This window comes from Dasypus novemcinctus, chromosome 23 (genome assembly GCF_030445035.2).
Source record: "Dasypus novemcinctus isolate mDasNov1 chromosome 23, mDasNov1.1.hap2, whole genome shotgun sequence".
In the NCBI taxonomy this organism is placed as follows: domain Eukaryota; kingdom Metazoa; phylum Chordata; class Mammalia; order Cingulata; family Dasypodidae; genus Dasypus; species Dasypus novemcinctus.
Window position 1 is genome coordinate 50861656 of NC_080695.1, and position 15157 is coordinate 50876812.

Below are 15157 nucleotides of genomic sequence, written 5' to 3' on the forward strand. Positions count from 1 at the left end.
AGGCCGTGCCCTCACAGGTGGATCCACAGAAGTGAGGGCAGGAGGGGCTTGTTAGATGTTTTGCAAGGTTATGCTTTTTATTCCTCAACAACACCAGACCCCCGAGGGCGGCTGGCTACTCCCAGATGGCCAGGTCTTCATCCCAGAGTGGGCCGCCTACATCCTTGTTCAACAATACCACCAGCTCACCCACTTAAAATATAAAAACTGCTTTAAAGGCCCTGCTCAGAAAATATTTCTACATTGCCAGGATGACCTCGCTCTGCACCACTGTTGGCAGCTGGTGCCAAACCTGTGCTGAGAGCAACCCCTCCCAGGTTCCCCAGCCCTGGCCAGCATCCAACACATGCCAACTGCCTCTTTTCAAAACTTAACAACGGACTTTGCAGAAGTAAAACCAGGTCAAAAGTATAGGTGCTTCTTAGTAATAATGTGCACCTCCTCTGGCTGGGTCAAGACTTTTACCACCATACTGAAAAAAAAATGTAGCTAAAGCTTTGCTCTGAGAAATAGTTTTCCAGCACAGGATACCTTTATCCACAAGCAGCAACAATGGCCCAGCTCTCCTGTCAGCTGTAGTTCAAGAGCTGGCAAAATGTTAGGAATTAAATAAAAACTCCACACAGCATATAGGCCCCACAGCTCAGGGAAAGTAAAATTCCTAAGTCAAACCCTCAAAACCACCCTACCCAAGGTCTGTAAAAATAAAAGATAAATAAATAAAAAAACTGGCCGCCCATGAGTAAATCTACTCCCATTAACCATCCTTAAAGTCAGACTACAACTCTGGACCCTCAGGCTTTTGAACTTTTGAAGTTCTGTTTAAATAACCACCCCCCAATTATTCAAACCTTCAAGAAAAATCTCAGGCTCCTAGGAAAAACTGACCAGGATTCTATCCTCCAGCAGTTGAAAAAACCCTTGTCCAAATACACAAAACTGTCCCATCTTGGGATCCCATCCCATTAGGAAACCTAAATTGAGTTAAAAAAAAAAAAACAAAACAGAATTAATAATAATAACAAAATTTAATTTTATAACAAGGAAGCTTTTTGGCAGCCCGCTTCCCCTGCCAACTTGTTTCTAAAAGACTGTTTCTAGTATTACATGACAATAGGTATTTAAAATAAAAAGTTTTATTTGCATATAACCTCACTGAATCATTATTTTGACAAGTTTAGTTAGTGTTGATGGTAATTGTATGTTGTAAGAGTTTTGTTTTGAGACAGTTTCCAAAATCATTTTGATAATTCATGTATGTAGGGTATACAGAATGTGTTTGTATTATTAGGGAAACAAAAGTAATTTTGTCCTAAGATAAAATGATTCGTTATTAAGAAAGAGTAAAATGTGGAACAAAACCTGAATGAATTCAGAAAGTGCAGAAGGTTTGTAAAAAAGGAATTTTTATGTTTAAAGTTAAGTAAGATTTAATGGGCCTATCTAAAAAATTTTAAAAGCTTTAGTATCAAATAGTTACTAATGCAAAGTTAAAATTTTGTTCTTTCTCTGTTAGTGTGACAAAGTTTCTCAAGTCATTAGTCTGTTTTAGTAAAAGTTAATGGAGTTTTTCTCCTGAATAATCAGTATACAAAAAGTGTCGGTTTTATCAAAATAGCTTCTTGTATTTTATCCTTATCATTTCCTTGGTTTTCTGAGAAGAAAAAAGTCTCTTCTCTTTCTAAGGAACATAATGTTCAAACCTGATTTCTCAAAATGAGATCCTGAAAAATATCTTTTTATTTCAAACTATTGCAAAAGATTTGTTTTTTTTTTCTTTAATATATTATAAATTGAATTGAAAGTGTTCAAAAGTGTTATAAAATTATAAAGATTGTTTGGCCCTCTGTTAATTAAGTTTGTATAAGTAGGGGGCTCCTATGAATACTTAAAGAGTATACAAAATTCCCAGAAATCTACCCGTGTGTCAGCATAGTGTTAGACAGAGGTACAATATTGTTCATCATGGTTATAATTATTTAATAGTATATGTCACAAAACCTGAAAAAGAGCCCTTCCAACCTACCTGGACGAGCCCACATGCTGTTATCCTTGTAACCCCCTCTGCTCTCAGAGTTTCAAGTATTGGTCCTTGGGGTCATCATGCTAGAGTTAGAAAGCCACACTCCAAGAAGAAACAAAACAATGGGACAACTCACCATGTACCTGACTGTCCCTTGAAAATCAGAATTGCCTGGAGCCACCAAGAATCGCCATCACCTGACTAGATGGGGCTCCTATTCTTTTGGTTCCTAGTCCTCTTAGGACTGCTCAGCTTGTTGTTTGGAACTGGACTGGCAGCTACAGCTCTCAGAGACTGAAGTGTAGCTGAAAGGACACTAATCTTAAGAGTGTACTTGAGTCTTATAGCATGTTTTACTACCTGAAGTTGTTTTTCCATGTACCATAAGTGATGCCTTATAAAAAGTGATTAGGGGCATCAGAGGGGTGATTGTTGAGGAACAAAAAGCATAACCTTGCAAAATATCTAACAAGTCACTCCTGCTCCCACTTCTGTGGATGGGCCTGTGGGGGTATAACCTTGCAGGAGAGTATCAAATGTCTGAATTCATGCCCTAATTCTGTAAATCAGCCTGCAACCTTGCAGCTGCATTCTGCCTCTATAAACCCACATATTTATAAAATTTTACCTAGCAACCCATCAGCCAATGAATAAAAATTATGCTGATCCCACCTGAAATCCTATATAAACCTAGGAAAACTGAAAAATGGGGCTCAGAATTTGAAGATTGACTCTCCTCTGGGCCCATGCATAATAAAACTGTTCATCCACCTTTCTGGGGTGCCAGTTGTGAGTTTCTATGGTTCAGAACTCCTGGCTTTGCTGTAACAAGGAATGTCTTGTTGAAGCCGGCTAGTAAGGTAGGGAATCAATAGATGGATCTGGAACCTGGCAGAGTCTATGTGGACTTCAGAAACCTCCAAAATGGCTACAGAAGAACCTCCCTAAGATTCTGCCACTGAGAAGATGACTTCCTCCAGAAGCCAGGAGAAGCCCTGGATATTCCCCAAGGACTTTATCTTTGGGCCCTCCTGGGAGATTGATGGGAGAAATAAGCAATCAAAACAGAGAACAGCTGGAACTCCTCCCCTGCCATTAGCAAAGGGGTGGAATAAGGAACAATTCAAAAGGCAGGCCCCAGGCCCAAGCTCTCCCTCATGTGCTCTCTTGTCTGTGGGCCCCTGTCCTGCCCTCTGCACACTATTCTCACCATTTTTCCTCTGGCATGTGGCCACACAATTAAAACTTGGGCATTTATAACCTATAATGGGGAATTGTAGTCTGTAAATCAGCCCTCTTTATCACTTTTCAGCCCCTTCCTCTCTACTTGGACCTCTGACCTGTTATTTTCTCCCATTTTTCATACCTGAATAAATTAATGTCCTAACTCACCCAATGTGTTCCTGAAATTCATTTCTGTAGCATAGTCAAGAAACTAGACAAAATCTGGTAACATTGTTATCACTACCCACAGCTAAGACAATTGTCAATGACATTCCCATGCCACAGTGATTGTTTTAAGGGTAAGAATGTGACCTAATTTGGACCAAGGAGAGTGTTCTATGGCTTGGGGAAAAGAGCAGTTTCTCTCCTGGGAGCCTATAGCCCTGGTTGTTCCTAGAAGCTGCCCTGCAACGTAACAGAAATCCAAGTGAGGATGAAGCTGACGCAAGGTAGAGGGTAAGGGCTAAGAACATTTTAGAGAAATGTTGAGAGGGGCTGGGGTGGTCCTTGGTTGGGTTCATTTGCTTGGTGTGGAAGAAGAGAAAGACACACAAAAGTAGGTTAGGAAGGAAAGGAGGGTTTATTAGGCCTCATCCATCTGCAGAAATTGCAGTATTTTATAATTGGGGTGCTAATGAGTAGTTGAGGCAGAGCTTGACAAAGGTTCTTTTGTTAATAAACATTAAGGGGCTGAACATGATGGGGTGGGTACCAAACCAGTGAGAGTTACAAAGTTACAACCATTATCAGAGATTAAAGTTCTGGGAGAGGAAATTACAGAATAGAGGTCAGGCACAAGGTTTTCCGTGTGGCTATTAAACAGGAGGGTGGAGGGTTACTAACACAATGGCAAGTATACACAAAGTGAGCCTAGCTCTGAAATAACCATAAACAATGGTAAATTCATTCTTGAATTATCATCACAATAGTAAATATATACAGGGGAGAGGCTAAGTCTAGAGAACCAGCCATAAGAGTGGGATCTGTTTAGAATGACCATCGTAATGTTGTAGAATTTGAGAGAAGTTCAATTATTTGAGTATAGAGAGGCCAGGACTCTGGAATGATTTTGAGAAGGAAAAATGGTTTATTGACGGCCAGCCAGACTCGGGAGCTTTCTGTTTGAATCCCGAGCCCTGAACAAGATTTTCAAACGTCTTTTATACAGAGAGGAAAGGCCAAATGGTCCCTTTGTTTCAGTTCTCAATAGGCTTCAATTAGCATATGTATCTTCCACATCTTAGGTAAGCTTTTAGCATGGACTCCAGATATTCTAGATAAGCTTTTAGCATATTTGGTTTTTGCATTTCCCCTAAATACTTAAAAGTTTATAGCCCTTGCATTGTTAAACTGTTTCCTGGGACTGGAGCCTGTTGCCATAGTCCCTAAGGGCAGGACTGCAGCCTCTTACCATTCCACACCCACAAGTCAAACAGCTTAAGTTATCTCTGAAGAGACAAAGAGCCTTCCACCCATAGCCCACATCATTCCCCCCCTTTTGCCAAAGTTTAACTTGCTAAGCTTTGGCATAATTATTGTTGGAGCTATGAGGTGGATGGCTGTTTGTTGTTTTGATTGATTATTTATCAATCTTTAGTGTAGCATCCAGGACTGTTTTTAAGAGTTTAGAAGATTTCATTCTGGACAGCAGAATCCTGGGGCAGGAGCCTCCTGCAGTCATCCTGCAGCCACCAGCGCTCACATGGATTTCCAGTCAGGTTCCAGATCCATCTATTAATTTTATTTTACCCTTGAAGAGTTTACACCTTTAATTTAAAAGGGGTGCTGAAGGGAGATGGATCTCTTTTCTGTAACTGCTTCCTGCTGGCCATGGGCTGTAGTCATTGCCTAATAAGGTATAAAACTCTTAATTTATTCTAACTGGAGGAAGATGGATCTGGCATTCTGTACAAAGTTGGATGAAGTTTTCATATGGTTAATAAGATGTTCACTCTGAAAGAAATGAACTTATTTAAAAATTTGGAATACCCGTTTTTAAAAGAGGACACATTGGATTACAGAGGTAGACAAGGTTAGGTGCCTATAAAGATGGCACTCCTTAAAAGCTGGTGGGAACAGCATATATATTCTTTTTTAAGTTATCCATCTTTAGAGATAAATTGCAACAGACACTTAGCTTTGTCTGAAGACACATTCCAAGCTGTTCAATGATTGACACTCATTTGCTCTGTTAGATGCTCCTGGTGAACTGGCACTCCTTGGGCAACTGGCTTCACTCAGGATTATAACACTAATTTGGAAATACTCTTAGTTTTCACCTGTGGGAGTGATCAGAACTACAGAATAAAGATTTTTACACTTGGTTTTCATTGTAAAATTTCTAGCAATTTTGACTTGTTCAATAGGTGACTCACCGTCAGCAAGCAAGCCTCACTTTTGCTACACAGAAGAGTACAGCAGAATATAGAAGTTGACTGAGACTGGCTGAGACTGCCACCTTATTCTATAGACATGTTATTAACTGTTTAGAAAATGATTTTATCAGGAATTTAACATGTCTAATATACTTCTGCACTTGATCCAAAATAGAAAAGATAACATTACAATTATTAGGCATATATTTAGTACAGGATAAAAGTACAGCACTTAATATTAACTAATGTATTACTTAATGCATAAGGATTCAGAGTTGCAATTATTAGTTTTGAGTTTCAGGTTTGTAATACCTTACATGTTATCTCTCCATGAGAGCAGGCCATAATGCCAATTGTGTTTAAGTTTCACTTACAGTATCCTGGTATCATGGCTCCACTTAGCATGTTCTTCAACGCAGTGAGCAAGTTGCAGCATCCTTCATCTTAGAGAGATTTTCCAGTATTCTACTAGCATGGTGCATAGTGCTCTCTGGCACCATGGAACAGTGCCAGTCTGGAGGCGATATCCATTGTACACTTGGCTGTACCGAGTCATTATTGGCTGCTGCAGGAGCTTGAAACTGCAATATAGTTTCCATCGACTTCAGGAGCAGAACCAGAGACTGATATAGCACATATTTTAATTGAGGGGTCAGTGACCAGCCTAGCCAATAACTCACATGGAGAGGCCACCTGTAATGTATTCAAGGCCTGGTTTGAATGCACAAGAGTTTGACAATGTTAAAATTTATTCCTTGTTTTTATATATATTTTAAACAACTTAATGCAACACATATATCAAATGACTGTTTACTTACACAATTTTACTATGAAGATAACAGTAGGTATTTTACTTTAGTAATAGAGGAAAAATATTATTTTTCATTGTTAGAATGAAAACAGAATATTTCCAATAGAATCAAGACAATTTTTTATTACCATTTCCTTAAATGTGTACTTTGCAGTGGCCTTCAGACAGGTTTATTATCATCAAGTTATTTCTGCTACCAATACCAATCTGAGTTTTTTTAGTTAACAATGACTTCTACAACTAGAACTATTTAAACATTTTCAGTTTGGAAGATGTTTTACAAACTCTTTATAATTGACTATAACCACATTGACTAGCCACCTCATGTTTAAATAAATTTACTAAATTACAATTACCAATGAAAGAAATTCACTCTTTATTTAAGAGAGCATATCTACAATCTTTTTCCTTTAGCCTAATTTCACCAATGTGAACTTACAATTTTCATTACTGTAAAGATTTTGTACATATAATGTTAATTTAGTTTATAAATTAACTATGGGAGATTACACTCAAGTTAAATAAAATTGAAACCATAATAGTTTATGCAAGGAATGTTCTTTTTCCCTTACAGGAAGCTAAAAACTTCTTTTCTTTGTTTAAGTTATGAAAATTAATAATTTAAAAGCATACTGACTACCAGGTTTTAAAACACATGCATACTGACTACCAGGTTTTAAACACATTACAGTAATAGCAGGATTAGGCTAAATCTGGCCAGTTTCAGCAATTTCAGATATTGACCTTTTGCTATTTTATATAATATAAATATAAACTTTGTTTCACAATTATTTCTTAATTCTTAACTCTCAGTTACAGTTTTATAAAAAGCATATTTGAGATATATTCATATACCATATTATTATCCAAACTGTATAATCAATGGCTTTCATTATAATTACAATGTTTTGCATTCATCACCACAAAAAATTTAGAACAATTTCATTACTCCAAAAAGAAAAACTCCACAACCCATAGTAGTCACCTCTTGATCCCTCTCTCTTTCCCCAGCCCTACATAACCACTAATGTAATTTCCTCTTTATAAATTGATTTATATTTACATTTTATATAAGTGGAATCATACAGGACATGGTCCTTTTGATTCAGGTTAGTATGGAGAAAGGGGGAGGCAGCTGAGGCCCTGCTGACCACATGGCCATGAGACCCCACCCAGAAACCTCCTGAGGGATACCTCAGACCCTGGCCATGAGAACCCCATTTGGAGTGAGAATCACATTTGGGGTCATGGGAGAGAACTGGATACCCTCAAAAGTACTCACCATTGGCCCCCTGGGAACTGACTGTGGGGGCAACCAATCAGAACAGGAAACCTGGGGCACCCCCAACATTAAGAAGGGGGAGGAGGAAATGCTTTAAAAAGCCTGACCTGGGGCCACAGGTGCGCATCTCACTCTGCAGCACACCCGTGGCCCATGCCTCAGACTATGCACTTTCCCTCAAGCCCCTGCTGAAACAATGCCCTAGCACTAACTTCTTCCTTCCTGCGATTCCTTTACTTAGAATCAACATGGTTTAGTTTCACCCTGAACACTTCAAGTCACAGGTGAATTTGCTAGGCAGTGGAGTGAGAATTAGACTTGATCTCAAACAGATTTGATTGACTCTGCGATCCCACAAGGCTAACTAGGAGCAGGACACTGCCGTGCACCCACTCAGCCTTCCCCTTGACCCTGGGGCTAGGACCACAACATTGCCCAACGCCAGGGCCCCCATTCCCATTGTAGCCTATGTTTTGTGTTGTGAAACCTACTTGCCTAGTTGCTCTCCAAGACCTAGCCCACCTCTGCAAAACCTCTGCAAACAGCTATGGAGGTTGCAAAGAATAAACCCCACTGGCCACGCTGCCTGGGCAGAAGGGACCCAGTCCCTTCAAGAGTGTAAGTCTCTACAGGCATTGCGGGTATGCAGCCCCTCAGCTTGTAGCTGCCATTGAGCTGATGAACATTCTGGCATCTATGGGAGTTGTTTGAGAACAGAATCCCTCAAAGTGGTTATTATTATTTATGGAAGTTTGAGAGAATTTTCTGAATTCCAGAAAAAGGAAAGATTATGTTATTTTTAACAAATAAATTTTATTGATGCACTTTGAAAAGCATAAATCCGCACAAAGTATACAATCAGTAATATTTGGTATGGTCACATAGTTGTGCATTCATCTCTTCAGTCATTATTAGAGTATTTTCATATTCCAATTAAAAAAAATAATAATAAAAATCAGTCAGACAAACAAAAGCTCATCACTTCTCAATCTGTCAGTTCTTCCCCTGCCATACATAGCTGCTACTTTGTCCATCTCTCTAGCTTATTTGTGTTGATATTTTGTAAAAACAGTCTGATATATGCAATATCACTCATATTTGTCAAAATAATTCCAATTATGTGCACTGCATTAATGAATGGATACTGAAATGAAAGGATTACAAGAGCCCTGTGCCCAAAGGCAATAGAAAACTCTCCTCTGGCACCAGCACACCCACTGAGACCTCAAGACAATTTGGGAGAATTGACTAAATTAGGATAGTTCCTGCTGAACATTGGTCTTTACCAAAGCTACCCCAAACGTTGCTTGGTCTCAGCCAGAGAGTGATGGTAGTAAGTGGCTCTGCCTGCTGAACATTGGCTTGTTTGTGGATGCCCTAATGCAGGGCATCCCTCCTTCAAGGAATGCCCCATCCACCCAGGGCTGGAAGGCAGCATCAAGCATCACATCATAGCCAGGGCCAGCCTCAGCTGCACCCATGGCTGAGATCCCAGCTATTCAGAGAAGGTCTTCCCAGGGCCACTGCAGCTACTGTGCTGAAAGTAGGGGTATGTGGCATGGTTTGCCCTGAGTTCTTCATTAGATCTGGGAACGAGACTCACATGGTCAGGGAGACCCCAGCCTTGAGCCCAGGGAGCTGTCACACATAATCTAGAATCTCCATATACATCCCTTTCTCAGTCCTGTCCAAGGGATTGAGAGTCTCTCCCTCCTCTTCATGCTCCCCTACTCATCATCCCAATAATCATACATCAGCTGCCCTTGCCCACCATCCACCTTGGCTGGGCTAGAGAAGAGAGCTGGAGCCAGAAGGACACAAGGCCTAGCATGTCCTCAGGGAAGGCTTTCTGATTGGTCCCCTGGTGCCCTAAACCATGTCCACAGGTCACCTGGAGAACCTGTGTAAAATGACAGGTGTCAGGGATCAAGCCCTCAAGAAGCTGCTTTGAGAAATATGAGGTGGAACCTGGGAATCTGTGGTTTTAATATAGGGACAAAAATCAAAATAGGTTAGAAATCCATTTACCCAAAAAGCCTTGGGCAGGTTTCATGGTCACCTGATGATATTACAAGCCATTTTGTATAACTGCATTTTCCTGGTGCAAGCATCTGTTGGGCAATGAATCTCAGACTCCAAAAGAAATCAGCATTCCTATGGTGTGATCCCATTTACTAATAGGACATTTGAAGGTCCTAATATTATATAAGGTGTGGAATCATTTGTGAGTAGGATCTTGAAGACCTTACAAACAAAGGAACTTGGACATAGAGCCACAAGCCAAAAACCAGGAGAAGCCAGAGAGATGGGGGGGGGGGGAAGATAAGGAGAAAGAGGGAGGGTGAAAGGGAGAGAGAGAGAGAGAGAGAGAGAGAGAGAGAGAGAGAGAGAGAGAGAGATTGTCATGTGATAGAGATAGAAATGCATGTACAAACCACAGCAGAATATTATAGACTCTCAGAGAAAACAAGCACAGCCAGTGCCTTGGTTTTGGACTTCTAGTCTCCAAAACTTTGAGCCAATAAATTTCTGTAATTTAAGCCAACAAGTGCTGTTGAGGCAGAATCCCAACTGGGACACCTCAGGCCTGCCCCAAGAACATGTCTGAAGGTTGTGTAAAGACCAGTGTCAGAAGAGATCAACGTTTTATAGGCACTGAAGCTTTAACATTTGAGAAGTACCACCTTAATGAATGACAGGTACAGATGTTCACAGCCCCATGTGCCATGGGCCACTGCATCTTAATCTTCAGGTCCATCCTTAATGGTCAAGGCCTCCCTTTCCTCACCTTACAGTCCAACTTCAGTCATGGTATGGTGGTTTGAAATTATTTTATGAATCCCAAAAGGAGAATGATTGTATTTTTAAACTAGTGTATTCCCATGGGTGTGGTGACTTTTGATTGCCTTAAAAGCATTTGACAGTCCTCTGATTAGATTACTTGACAAGATTGCTTCAGGCCTTTGGTTTGGACTATGTCAGTGAGGCCTGACTCAGGTTGAACCTCTGCCCCTTGCTGGGTCTGATATAAATGGAAACACAGAAAGAGATACATAGAAAGACACAGGAAAATTATGCCGCCATATTTGATCCAGCAATGCCGAGACTGAGGAGGAGACCCACTGAGAGACAAGCCCTGTGCCAGGTTTGCCTGCAGCTGCAGAAAGGCAGAGAAGTCAGCAGAGACATCTTGCTCCCCCTCGTGGCAGCTGATTTTGGTGAGAAAGCACCTGTTCAGGTGCCCTGAGTTGGACCATTTGTGGTGTTGTGAGCTTTTACCCCAAATAAGTCCCATAAGAAATGCTAACCCATTTCTGCTTCTTGGAATCGGAAGGCCTTTGGCAAACTAGAACATGTGGCCTAAAGGGCCTGGCCCAGCACACCTGTGCTCACACTGCCCACCAGTCAGGCTGCTCTTTGCCCCATGCCCGTCCCACCACCTGCACAATGCCCAGGGTGTCACTGAGCTGCCAACTCCTCCAGGAAGCCTGCCTTGATGTGTCCCCTCTGGATTGGGTGACTTTCCTTGTTCCAGTCACACCTTCCTCTTGTCTCTGTGTTAGCATTTACCATATTGTTATGCCCAACTCTATCCTTCCCCAGTTGTCAGCAAAAACAGAGCAGCGACAGGGCCTGACACCCTGTGCCATGGTGCTGGACACCCAGAAGGCACTTCACAAAGGCTTGTTGAGTGACTGCATGACTGAGGCAGTGGAAAGAAAACAGATTTAGAAGGCATTCCCAGAACCACCTCTGAGCTGTGTATCACCAGGCTGGTAGCTGCATGCTGGTGAGCTCCTGAGGAGGATTAAATAACATAAAGGCCAGAAGCCCTCTCTGGGACTGATCTTCCTGAGCAGCTGCTTGACTCTTTGCACTGAGACTTGCAGCCAGCATGGTCAAACCAGGGAGATCACTGTAGGACCCTCAGTGTTCAAAGCAGACACTGAGGCAGGCCTCCCTTCTGTGGCAGGTGCTCAGTGGCCCAGGCATGGGTGGGGGGAGTTCTTGTGCCCCCTCAGCTCCCCAGCTCTTGCTATTCTGGGTGCTGTGGTCAAGGAACCCTCCCTGGTGTGCTCCCCCACTCTGCATTCCAGCTTCACGGGAGCCTCCTTCAGCCTTCACCTGGCCAAGGCCATGCCAGCATCTGACCCCCTGCCTGCAAGGCTGTTCTTCCAACCCACCCACATCCTCGGGCTCTTCTGTAGAGCATGGATTGTGCAGTCACGGTGACTGGGGTTAAAACCCACAGCAGGAGAAGGTCACAGCCTGTGTCAATAACCCTGAACCTCAGGTTTCCTGAACGCAAAAGGAAACCAGTGACTCCATCTCAGGAGCATGTGTCGTATTGGGGTTAAAGAAGGGGAGCTGAAGGCTCCTCAAGAGTTTCAGTGGGGAGCACCCCACTGAGCATGCCAGGGACAAGGCCCTGCTCAGGAACAGGAACGGGTGAGAGCAGTGCACATGAGCCCATATCAGAGGCTGGGCTTTCTCTCCTAGAGCTGGAGGACTTGATGCCGGGGTTGCCTGCTCACCCACCAATGGGGGAAAAAGGCAGGGAGGGCTGGGAGGGCTCCTTATCTGCGTGAGTGCTCCCAACTCTCAGCGCTGCTGGTCTGCCCTCCTTCACCCTTAGCTCCTCCTGCCCCTCTCACATCCCGCTGGCATTTGTGAGACACTGGGTGGAGTTCAGGTGCCCTGGGTCCTCTCCGTGAGGACACTTGGGAGGAAATAGGAGAAGCACTTGCAAGGCTCACCTGCTTTCTTTCCTGCTGAGACTCACAAGGCTGTGCCCACCTCCAGGTCTGTCCCTTGAGGGCACCTCTCTCCATGTCCTGCATGAACACACGCTTATGCACTTCCACTTGCAACCAGACAGGTGCCATGTGGAAACTGAGGCCAAGAGGCATGCAGAAATGGTCTAGGTGCTCTGAGGTACGCAGACCACCAAGGGTAATTTAGGGTGACTTGCTTCTAGGAAGGGTTACACCCTTCCTCCTGGTTTGCTTTCAGAATGAGGGCCCCTTGAAGACTGGGTCCACTGCTCAGTAATTTCCCTTATGAGGCAGTTTTCCTTTTGACATCCCTGCATGGCCCAGTGCAAACATGTCATCATGGCCGTGGACCATGGGGCTGGGGTTGGAGGAGGAGAGGACCCCAGGGGTGTGAGCAGGGGTAACTGAGGAAAACTGGAAGCAGCTCTGCTGCTGGGCAGTGCTCCCACTCTTCTCACAATGCCCATGGACTCATACATGGGGATGGGGAGAGATGCCAAGCTGATGGGCAAGAGGATCCCCAAGGATCCAGGGGCCTGCATGACTGGTGCCATCCCCAGGACAGCCTTGAACTGGCATGCCTGGTTCAGAGGGGCTCTGAGCTTCTGGAACCGGGATGAACCCCTCCCTAGAGAGGAAGTGGCTCCAGGAGGGAGGCCTCAGTCTCCTCCTCTGTCTATTGGGGTGTTTACAGTGGGTGACCCACTAGGGATCCACAGACCAGGGAGCTGTCCATTCACCCTGGCCCTCCTTCAATTTCCCACTCCTCTTCCAAGGGCCTAGGAGAGCTGCTGCCTTGAGGATATTTAAATAAACTCTGTGCTTACTCCTCTGGGTAGCCTCTTAGGAGCTGCAGCGCTGATGCTGGCCAGCAGGGGGCAGGCAGCCACAGCTCCAGCTGTGCCCACTGCACCTGCTGCAGCCTCTGGCAACTGGGAAGCATCATCCAGAGGCCTTTCTGGCTATCCACCTATTTCAGACACAACATGCACCTCCCATCATTTGCAGCCATCTCCACAATCTGAGCTAGGCTGAGGCTGCTAAAGGGCCTCTGAGAACATCTCAGTTATTCATACAGTGACTGTGACAGGAGCACTCACCCTGCACCAAGCTTTGGGTTCAGTCCTGGATGTGGAGTGAAAAGAATCCCTGTGGCCCCTGCCCAACAGGATCTCTGCATCTGGAAGGGGAGGTGGACCAAAGCATGAGGGCAAACACAGGTTCAAGGAAAGAGCAAGTGGCATAGAGGAAGCTACACAGGGTGGTGGGAGGAGGGCTTTGGCACCATCAAGTGGGGGGCGTGGCCCAAAGGACATATTGAAGTGACACTTTCACTGTGAGTAGAAAGATGAGAGGAGCCAGCTCTGTAAATGTGTGGTAAGAGGGTGCCTGGGAGAATGCACAGCAGGGGAAGAAGCAGTGGCAGAGGGACGGTAGCAGTTTGATATGGTCATGAATTATAAAAATAGATACTGGATTATGTTTTTAATCTGGTCTGTCGCTGGGTATGATTGAGTTATGATTGGGGCTTTGATTGTGATTCATCCACATCATTAGGCCTTTGAGTCAGCACCACTTGGTGGATAGGGACTCACAGATAAAAGGCATGGCAAAGGTCAGAGTTGAGGGGTTTTGATGTTTGAGTTTCACTGGTGGAGTTTGATTTTGAAGCCTTAAGCTGGAGCCCCAGGAAGTAAGCTCACAGAGGAAAGAGGAGTAAGATGCTGGAGGGGAGGAACCCAGGAAGCCCAAACCCTCACAGACATCAGCAGCAATCTTGCTCCAACGCGAGAGAATAGACTTTGGTAAGGGAAGTAACTTATGCTTTATGGCCTCGTACCTGTAAGCTCCTACCCAAAATAAATACCCTTTATAAAAAGCAACCAATTTCTGGTATTTTGCATCAACAATCCTTTGGCTGACTAATAAATATAGGGACCTTGGCCAGAGGAGGCTAAGAAGACCACTGCTGATGGCAGAGCCTCACCTGAGGCTTTCCTGGGGGAGCAGGTGCTTCCCAGCTCTGCTGTGTTGATCAGCAAGATTCACATTGGGATGGTGTCCAGAGAGGGAAACTTCACTCACAAGGGAGAGTGGTGAAGACAGAAAAGCACTTTGTGTAAGTCGTAGTGGGACATCCACATTTAGCCATTTTGTTGAGAAGCATGTCCCGAGGCTAGGACTATCTCCAAGGTGGGTTCATGGGGCTGCTTGTACCTGGAAGTAAAGATGTCAGGGAAGGAGGGCACAGGCAGAACAGCACAGAAGTTGAGAGGACGCACTTGCCTCTGACCCTCAATAGAGTGGGAAGCCTCTGGAAGGATTTCTGGCCCAGCAGCAATATCTGACTTTCATCTCATTTCAACCACATCAAGATACAGACTGAGACAGCAATCCAGGAGTGGGAGTGAGTTTATGAAGATCACACAGCCCTGCCCAGGGCTGATTTGAGTTATATTCAATGTTCCCTCCATTACCTTCCTGTTTATTCCATGTCTATATCTGTGAATTCAATCTGGTACACAAGACTATGGGGTTTGCAGTGTTCGCCCCACATTGACTTGACCACGTGCCCAGGAAGCAGATGCTAGAATGATTCCCAGTGTATTGGGCAGGAGAGTTGGGAAGCCTCAGAAACTAGTGTGGTGTCACAAAACTGAAAAGAAA

The 15157-nt window shown here is 43.9% G+C and overlaps 1 long non-coding RNA gene across 1 annotated transcript in view; it reads right to left on the minus strand.

Moving 5' to 3' along the window:
• LOC131275606 (uncharacterized) overlaps positions 1-15157 on the minus strand; it is a 250872-nt gene that overhangs the window by 109370 nt on the left and 126345 nt on the right. The window lies entirely within an intron of this gene.